Source organism: Cebus imitator, unplaced genomic scaffold (assembly GCF_001604975.1).
Source record: "Cebus imitator isolate Cc_AM_T3 unplaced genomic scaffold, Cebus_imitator-1.0 Scaffold146, whole genome shotgun sequence".
NCBI classification, from domain to species: Eukaryota; Metazoa; Chordata; class Mammalia; order Primates; family Cebidae; genus Cebus; species Cebus imitator.
In genome coordinates, this window is record NW_016107461.1 from 1,330,203 (window position 1) to 1,337,263 (window position 7,061).

At 48.8% G+C, this 7,061-nt stretch overlaps 2 pseudogenes; one reads left to right on the forward strand and one right to left on the reverse strand.

Moving 5' to 3' along the window:
* Window positions 1-2,136: 2,136 nt before the first annotated feature.
* Window positions 2,137-2,548, forward strand: LOC108314036 (annotated as a pseudogene).
* Window positions 2,549-4,593: 2,045 nt separating this feature from the next.
* On the reverse strand, window positions 4,594-5,628 carry LOC108314021 (annotated as a pseudogene).
* Window positions 5,629-7,061: the final 1,433 nt, after the last annotated feature.

A 7,061-nucleotide genomic window follows, 5' to 3' on the forward strand; every position in this document is an offset into this window, starting at 1 on the left:
GTCCTTCAGCTCTTAAATCATTTTACTGGATTCCTTAGATTCCTTGTCCATCCCTGCGTCGACCTATGGCTAGATTTCTCAATGAGGGCAAAGGTGAGAGAAGTGAGAACCATTTTCATTGAGGTCGGTGGGCACCCCTTCTGCAGGTGGACGGTGAGCTGTGGTGAGGGTTTTGTCCTTGGCTGGGGTGTGATCTCTTGGTCCTAAAAAAGAGGCCGCTCAGGATGGAAAGGTGATTGAAATCCCTGCGGTCCAACGCAGCTCCCCAGGTTGCCCAGGCCTTCACAACCCTTAACTGGAACCTCCGGGAAAACGACTGACAACTGGCCACAGGACCCAGAGACGCCAGGAGTGGCTCACCAAAAGAAAGGGTGAAGTGCAGTGCAGGAAACCGCCCTCCACCACACAGGGCACATGGATCCCAACATATACACCCACCCACAGACGCACACAGAAAGAAGGAGAGAGAGCGGGAAAGAAGAGAGAGAGAAATAAGAAAGACATACACATACGCGAGCGCGCGCGCGCGCGCACACACACACACACACACACACACACACAGTAGTGGCACACACCCGCCCCCCGGCAGCTTTTGAAACTGTGGGGTTCTACTCTCCATTACTACGACCCTCGGGTGAGAGAGCAGCCCACAGGCACACAGGCAGACATGTCCTCGAGATGACAAGGGCACGACATTTGGGGAGACTCACCTGTATCCCGACCGCGCAGGCCTGAGGCTGGGATCCTGCGCCGCTTCCCCGGCGCTTGGCCTCAGCTTTCTAACTCCTGGTCGACCCTCCGCGAATTCTGGCCTCCAGAGACTATACTGTGAACGTCCAGGCGATGAGTGGTCTGAGCCCCGACCCTGACGCATCAATACACAGGGCTCCTCCTTTGCCAAGTCTCAGGAACCTATCTCCGGGCAACTGTGGCAGTCCCTATGACGCCAGGACCAGCTGCCTTGCGCATGCGCACTGGAGAGTCGACCAGCGCCCGGCTCTGGGAAGTAAGGCTGCGACCCCTTTTAAAAATGGCGGCGGGGACTGCCGCCTCAGTGAAAGTGTCAGCTTTGGGGAGGCCTGAAAAAGGGAAGTGGGCGAGACCCAGGTCAAACCCAGAAGACTCCGGTTCTCAGGACCTCCCTGAGTGGTCTTCTGCTGCCTCCCGCTCCTGGCGGAGGAGGAGCTTCAGGGCGCCGGATGTGTTGTCCGGACTCCTCTTCGGATCCCACCAGGTAAGCAGAAATGAGATTACAATGTAGAGAGGCGGGAAGGGGCTCACTGGGGCACAGAAAGGTTTCATGGGTCTCAAGGCGTGGTGTCTGCTGAAAATTCACTGAGCCATGAGCCCACGGCCTCCCTCCTCTGTGGGCGAAGCAGTGGCTTGCCCGGGTCTCCAAAGCCCAGGGACCCCAGCATCCAAACACTGCTTTCAGCGACGAGAAAGAGAGAGAGAGGCGAGTCTGAGGTGGAGCCGTTGTGATCACACGGGCACTGCCGAGCCCCCGAGAGCAGATGGAGTGAGCTTGTGTCTCCAAGGCCATATGGGGCGATGCCAAGACTAGTGAGGTCAATGTAGGCACCCCGGGGGGAACTGGAGACCCCTTCCCATGAAGCTGAGGAAAAGGAAAACATACCCGGAAACCTGCATGGGAGGACCTGTGCCGGAGTCAAAGCCACATTCAGGGATGCCTGCCAGAAGAACAGAGAGGTTTCTCTAAAGTACAGCCCACCCCCTCCCCGCTACCGGGCAGGCATCCCTGAGGTAACCTCCCCTGCACCCAGCAAATCCCAGTCCCTTTTGCTCGCTCCAAAAGAAAAAAATCAGTAAATAACAATCTTTGGTGCGTGGCTGCCGGCAAACATCAGGAGGCCCACAGCCGCCTCTGTTTCTCCCGCGGCAGCGTCAGGCTTCTCTTGGGAGAGACGGGAGAACTTTCCTCCTGCTGGCAAGGCTGTGGAGGTGATGGGCCACTCCCGGGAAGCCCGCGGGTGAGGCGGCAAGGTCTTCTGAACTACAATAATTTTTTGGGTGTATTTCAGAGTGACTTCATATTCCCATCTGTAGCTAGAAATTGATTTGGAGTCACTCTGGAATACACCCTGGAATAATTGTGTTTGACTGGAATCAAATCTTATGAAGTCTCCAAGGATGGGATTCTGTGCTAAGTCAGTGTTCCTATTGCACTGGCTCTTTCTAGCCTACGTGTTAATGGTGTGCTGTAAGCTGTCAGCCTCAAGCCAGCACCTCCAGGGACATACAGGCCAGGGACCTGTGAGGTGATTGCCATGCACAGGTGTTGCAGTAGGAACCCCATAGAAGAGTGGTACCAAATGGTCAAGTTCTTTTGCTTACCGGGACAGGTGGCTGGCACAATTCCTGCTCAACCTTCTTGTGTTGAGGCTTCCATTGTGATTCAGAAATGGTGTTGTCACATGAGTCCCTGTTTGGAAGGAGAGGATTGTAAAGTGCTGGTAGATTACTCAGGTTGGACCTGTAGCATTGGCAATGAAGTCAAAACTATGAAAGTAACGCGGTAGCAAAGAGAGAGGTGTGCTTCAATTGGGGAGGGGCAGCAGGATGCAGAGCTCTTTTGCTTGGATTCCCGTCCTGGACACTTTGCAGAAAATAATCTTGGATATCAGCAACTTCATACTTGTATATGTGTGCTGGAGAAGTGGCATTCCCTTAACAGGCCCAGCCCTCTCTGCTTTGTAATTTTATTTCATTGAATTATAACTATAAGGTACCACACATTTGACATCCTATCTGGATTCCCAAGGAACGTACCTCCAAAATCCTACAAGACCAAAGCAGAGTCTTCAAAATGGATCACTACTAAGGGCTTGTTTACTCTTCATTTTCTTTCTGCCTTTAAAAAAGAACTTGGATGTATGTTTTAAAGGGTCCTCATTCTGTTCGTCTTTTGAACTTTTCCTTTTGCCCTTGTATTAAGTGATTTTAAAGGAGTCTAAATAATAAAAGATTTTGGCCAAAAAAAATTTAATAACTGTAGAAGTCCAAAAGAATTAGCATCAGATCTTGAAGCCGTGAGTGAAGCTGCAAGTTGGCTTGACTGGGCTCAGCCACTGAGCTGCCTCAACTGGCCAAGGAACGGGATATGATGACTATGCAGATTTCTATATTATCTTAATCTCATTGTATATATTATGTATTTAGCTCAATAAAGCATTTGTACCATTGGCTCTGGAGCTTAGAGGAAGACTAAAGGAATGTGTAGTGATTCTGAGTAAGGTATAGACCTACACAGCAGAGCTATGGGGGAGAAGATTAACAAAGTCCTTTCTTCCAATATCAGGACAGTCATGAATGGCAGTCCCATTCAAACAGGTCACTAGAGCTAAAAGGCTGCACCCTACCCTCTCTATCTCTGAACTATGACAGGTTCTTGCTCTCTCCAGGAGAGATAAGGAGCTTGCAACTGGGAATTTTCACTGAATGAGCACCATGACACAGCTATTTCTGATCCCTCCATCCAGTTGTGGTGAAGAGATGAAGCAAAGGAGGCAAGAGAATGCTTAATCTAGCAGACAAGAGAATGGACGGTGTGATCCTTGTTTGTGCTAGTCATTGGGTGATGTACCACTTCTCAGCTCCATGATCCTTCATTTCCTCTGTTTCCATTTATTCCCTTCAGTTAAGGTCTAGAATCAAACAATTCTAAACCTCAGTATCTTATGAAGCTGACATTCCAAACCTGCAAAAGCAGGTTGCTTTGAGGTATTTATTCACACCAAATACAACTAGAGCTGTCATAGACAGTGTAGCTTTGCACAGATTCACCTCCTTGCTCACTGGCAATTAGGGAGTTAATGCTGTAAAATTGAGGCAAGGAGCCTGGACTGTTGCCATTTTATGAAAGCCGCATAAGTTGGGCAGGATGCCACAAGAACTGCCCAAGACCTGATGATGCCAAGGGATTTCTCTCTCTGAGTCATGAAATCTGTCTACCATGAAAGATGCTGTGCTTTGCCTGAGAAATAATCAATTCTGGTGTGAGTGCTAGTCTCTCAGGACATTACAAAGGAGGGAAAATGATGTAACGGAAAGAAAGAATACCAGAGTGGGAATCCAGTTTTGCCTCAAACTAGCTGGGAGACTAGGCAAAGTCATGGAAGGCCTCAGTTTCTATGCCTGCAAGTGTTATATTGGACTGGATGGTCATGAAGTCCCTTTCACAGCCAGAGATTTCATATGGCTGCTGAAATGCTAACATATCTGAGGTTCTAAAGAAAACAGGAATACTCTTCCCCACCCCACCCAATTAAGACTGGATTTACTGAGTGTGGTGTTCTAGTCCCCCAAAAATTCCTCCTGATCTTCCCTGATTGCCCAGGGAGGAGTGAAAGAATTGGTTTGTGGCATACAAAAGTATAAATGTAGTGACAGCTGACCATTTAGTAGAAACGAGCCTTGCCTTTACATGGCTTTGTAAAACAACTAGAAAAGGCTATGTTTTCTCTCTCTCCACCCCAAGCCTATTCCTTTAGGCATGCAGGTAACTGCCCTCCTGGCACCTCCCATTTCTCCTCATTCCACCAGGGAATGAAGAAGTCCTACAAAGAGGACGTCTCATGTACCAATCTGCAGCCATTTGATGATGGCAGGTAGGTCTGATGCTAAAAAGAGGTTGCGTCCAGCAGAACTCAATTTCATAGGAATCCAAGCTCCAAGGCTGGGAGACAGAAGGTTCTGGGAACAAGCTCCATGCTGAGAGTTGGTCTGGAAGACCCACTGGAGGATCTCATGGTGGTGTAGACCCTGGACTGCATTGTCATAGATAGTGTTCACACTGATGCAGAAGGGCTGCTGCAGCAGCTCTGTCACCCGACAAGCAACCAGCTCTCTCGCTGCACAAAAGAGCAGCAGCAGCAGCTTCAGCACAGCCCAGGAATGAGTGTGCTTCCGGGGTGGTGGCTTGCAGGGACGGGAGCTGGACTTAGATTTCAGGGCCTGATTTGTTTCCTTCTTAGGTTTCTTCTGCTCCCGCTTGGCTGCTTTGAGGGCATCTTACTCCTTTTGCCGGCGCCCCTTTTCTGCCGCCTTTTGCCGCTTCCGCAGTTCCGGCTCCTGAGCTTCTTCAGCTCGCTGCTTAGCCTCAGGCTTCTTCTCGGCCTCATGTTCTACTTCCAGCTGCGCCTGCGTCTCCTGCTGCTGATCTGCCTGCATGGCCTTCGTGTGCCATGACGTCTTCTTTGCACACTGCTTACGCTGCTTCACATCCAAGCAGTCACCTGCCATCTTGGCCAGGACAGGATTCAGGGACTTATCCTTCAGGTCCAGCCACTTCAGGTTCTTGAGCTGAGCAAAGGTGACCAGCCTGTTGTTGAGGAAATCCAGGTGCTGGAGGTTGACCAGACGGCTGAAATCTGCTGGCACTGCTGCAGCTTGTTCTTACTCAGCTCTAGCTTCACAAGGTGTGTGAGGCCACAGTTAACCTGACGGTAGAGTAGTCAGTTTATTACAAGACAGATACAATATGGTGGCCTTTGGATGGGCAGCCAGCTCCTTCACTGGGAGCTCATTCAGGTCTCTGAGGCTCAGGTCCAGGTCCTTGCAGTCCAGCTTGTCGTGGAGGTTCCTGCCCTTGCTACTGGCCTTGGTCATGGTCATGGTGACACTGAGCAGGAGCGGCTTTGTGGTTCAGTCAGGGGAAAGGAGCTGAAATGCTGCGTGTAAGTTCAGCAGGCCCCCACCCAAATGCCGCTGGTGGGAGACTGACTCAGCCTGTCCACCCACCAGCAGCACTCGGAGGCCACTGCCTAGCGCTCTCTCTCTCTCTCTCTTTTTTTTTTTTTAGCAAGATGAAGAGGAGCTTTATTGAGTGTTAGAACAGCTCAGAGGAGACCCCAGTGGGTAACTCCTCTCTGTAGGCAGGTCATCCTGACCAGTGTTTAGCTTTTAGCAGAAAGGATAGTTCCTCTCTGCTGCTGCTCATCCCGTCATCCTCCCCAAAATAAAACTGGGGAAATAATGCCTACTTTACATGGTTATATTGAAGATTAACTCAGATAATGTATATGAAAATATCTAGTAAACTACAGCACATTGTTAGTGCTCAAACATATCAGTTCTTTTCCTCGTCCTTAACACCCTGAACTAAACAGTCAGTTGACCCATTTAAGCGGGTCTTTCATATTCAGCTGTTATGACATATAGGACAAGGACAGCTGGGCTCAGAACTGTAAATTCCTCAACCCCTGAATAAGATTTTTTAAAATGAGTGATGAGAGGTGATTCTGGTTGAAAAAGAAAAACTAAATCTAACACCTTAGCCATATTAAGACAGAGCAGATAAAAACAAGGCACTGGCACTAGTATGGTACAATCGGATTTAAGAGTAACCACAATTAAAATCATTGTGTGTAATAACCCACCAAGAGCAAAGATACAGGATGTTTTAATTGTCTGCTGAACTCAGTGATCTTCACTGCCACCAAGATTCTGAATTCTGTCATTTCAGCCATTTTAGTCTGGTTAAGAACCATTGCTTGGAAGATATTGCAATCATTTGGAGGTAAGAAGATACTCTGGCTTTTAGAGTTGTTAGAGTTCTTGTGGTGGTTCTTTTTCATCTGTGTGGGATGATATTCCTTTAACTGTGTTGTAACTTGAATATAATCAATTGGTTTTGTTTCTGGAGGGCTAAGGCTTTGTGCAGGGGATTTCTGGCTGCATTACTGCCCTTGCTTTTACATGGCAGTATATATTTGCAAAGAATTTTTTTGTGTTGTAGTTTGGACTGCAATCCAATAGTCAATGCTTATTTATAGTGGCTAGCATATAGGCTCTTACTCGTCTGCATAACTCCTTTGTACTCCCGCACATTTGCAGCCATGCTCCATCTCAGTGCTCTGAAAATGTGGGTTCTTCTTCCACTCAGGTGTTTGCCACAGACCTCAGCTTGTCTCCCCAGGGCTGCATACTGCAACCCTGATGCAAGTTCAGGCTTTTTAGTCTCTCTCCAGCTTGGAAGCAGCAAATGTGGAAACCTTGGGAATGTCAGTGGCAGAGGGCATGTCACTTGTCTCTGGGAGTTC